Raw genomic sequence first — 2,500 nt, forward strand, 5'->3', positions numbered from 1 at the left:
ACTATAGCAGAGGAGGAAGAGGGCAGCCAGGAAGACCAAGGCACAGATGGTGCAGGGCTTCCTCTCCAGCAGGAAGCTCAGCAGGTAGAAGCCCATGAACATGGAGTGGTTGAACCACAGCGCCGGGTTGAGCGGCTTGGGGATGAGCAGCACAGGAAGTAGCCACTGTAGACAATACATGGTTGAGCCGCACTCTCTGGGATGCTGACCGAAGTGAGGCGTTTCACAAAGATTCCACTTGCAATGGGGGGGGGGGGGGAGTCTATCCAACAGCACTGGGATGATGGAGGAACAGTTCACAGAATCCAGACGTCAGCGTGCTCGGGTCGTACCTGGGAACAGCACAGGGAAAGGTCTGAGGACCACAAAACCTCAATCGGGAAATATGGAACCCTAATAAGGTTCTTGCTCCACAGCCATTGTACCGCAGAATTATGAAAAGTGCTCATTTTAATTTGAAATATCCCTTTAAATGCTGCCGAGAACTGAAGAGAAAGTGAACCCACCAGGAAGCGTGACAAAATGCTCATTTAATGAGCAACAATCTGAGACGCTTTGACCGCGTAGCCAAAGGTTTCGTGTGGATTAATTCCACATTAAATGTCCCATCTACATCCCTCACTTATTTCTCCAAAAATAATCGCCGTGCTAGCGATGTTAGCATTAGCACACACACACACTCATAAAATATTAAATGTCAAACGATGTACAATAGTGCAACATTAAATGTCAATGTTAGAAGTACTTAAGAAGTGAATTACATCTGGCTGGATAATTATCAGGAACACTGGCGGAAGAGTGCAAAAAGCTTACAGCACCTGGTATTCCCAGGCGGTCTCCCATCCAAGTACTAACCAGGCCCGACCCTGCTTAGCTTCCGAGATCGGACGAGATCGGGCGTTCTCAGGGTGGTATGGCCGTAAGCGAGAGCAGGTGCAAGAAAATGGCCTTTTGAAGTTAATACACTCAAACTTATTTTCTTGAAACATTTATTCCGGTGGAGGTTGTCCATTTTGCTTTGTCACAGTCCAAACCTCAATGTTGGAGCAGCCTCCAATCCATTCCCCCCAAAAAGAAAAGGCTATATAGCCTATGAGCGTCATATCATCAAATCTGCCTAGATCGGCTCTTGGATGAGAGGTGAAACGCCTTCAAAAAAAAAAAACAACAAGATTCAACTCCGATAAATGAAATCAACTTAAAAGCAATGTGCCATGGCCGGGAATCGATCCCGGGCCGGTGCGGGCCAGTTGACAATTGCTGTAACAGACAACCTGATTGAAACCTCCTGAAGACCCCAGAGGGCGAGTTCGAATCCAGCTTTGGCCATTATCAAAGAGAAGATATTTGATTGAAAAATTCACGATCATAAAAATGTTTAAAGAGCATAGCAGTGTCTGTGAGGTTTATGAGCCACAAATGCTGCTCTTTTTAGGAGCACAGCCATCTATTAAACTGTAGTTTGTGTCATAGCATAGTTTTATTGACAAATTCTAAATTGCAAGTAGCAGATATGAACAGGGAAATGCTACGTTATCTGCTTATTCTGTTACAAATAATCTGATGAGATAGGTGTGGAGTTAATTCAGTTGGGGATAGACAGATGGAATATTAGTGTTGTTAGTATGATACTTGAGTTCTTTAGATATTGTTTTCAATTCAGGAATCTGCCGCCTTGAGTTGGCTTTTTTTTGAAGACAGAAATGTTGACAATAGTGTGGACCAAAGTGGGAAATTCAATTTTATTTAAACACAAACAGACACACGCACGCACGGACGCACGCACGCACGCACACACACCACACACAACACACACACACACACACACACCACACACACCCCACACACTCAGAAAATATTAAATCTCAAACGATGTACAATAGTGCAACATTAAATCTCAATGTTAGAAGCACTTAAGAAGTGAATTACATCTGGCTGGATAATTATCAGGAACACTGGCGGCCTCTGCTGACCCAGTGGAGAGTGCAAAAAGCTTACAGCACCTGGTATTCCCAGGCGGTCTCCCATCCAAGTACTAACCAGGCCCGACCCTGCTTAGCTTCCGAGATCGGACGAGATCGGGCGTTCTCAGGGTGGTATGGCCGTAAGCGAGAGCAGGTGCAAGAAAATGGCCTTTTGAAGTTAATACACTCAAACTTATTTTCTTGAAACACTTATTCTGGTGGAGGTTGTCCATTTTGCTTTGTCACAGTCCAAACCTCAATGTTGGAGCAGCCTCCAATCCATTCCCCCCAAAAAGAAAAGGCTATATAGCCTATGAGCGTCATATCATCAAATCTGCCTAGATCGGCTCTTGGATGAGAGGTGAAACGCCTTCAAAAAAATCAAACAAGATTCAACTCCGATAAATGAAATCAACTTAAAAGCAATGTGCCATGGCCGGGAATCGATCCCGGGCCGGTGCGGGCCAGTTGACAATTGCTGTAACAGACAACCTGATTGAAACCTCCTGAAGACCCCAGAGGGCGAGTTCGAATCC

General features: G+C 45.1%; 1 protein-coding gene and 2 non-coding genes across 3 annotated transcripts in view; 1 reads left to right on the top strand and 2 right to left on the bottom strand.

Annotated features, from left to right (window-relative positions):
* LOC130523571 (NLR family CARD domain-containing protein 3-like) overlaps positions 1–2,500 on the top strand; it is a 218,778-nt gene that overhangs the window by 149,069 nt on the left and 67,209 nt on the right. The gene's annotated exons all lie outside the window — the stretch shown is intronic.
* Positions 807–925, bottom strand: LOC130525140 (5S ribosomal RNA). The gene has a single exon (XR_008950404.1). It is a non-coding gene; the product is annotated as a 5S ribosomal RNA (ribosomal RNA).
* LOC130525141 (5S ribosomal RNA) lies at positions 1,992–2,110 on the bottom strand. Its single transcript, XR_008950405.1, has one exon. It is a non-coding gene; the product is annotated as a 5S ribosomal RNA (ribosomal RNA).

This window comes from Takifugu flavidus, chromosome 4 (genome assembly GCF_003711565.1).
Source record: "Takifugu flavidus isolate HTHZ2018 chromosome 4, ASM371156v2, whole genome shotgun sequence".
Taxonomy (NCBI): Eukaryota; Metazoa; Chordata; class Actinopteri; order Tetraodontiformes; family Tetraodontidae; genus Takifugu; species Takifugu flavidus.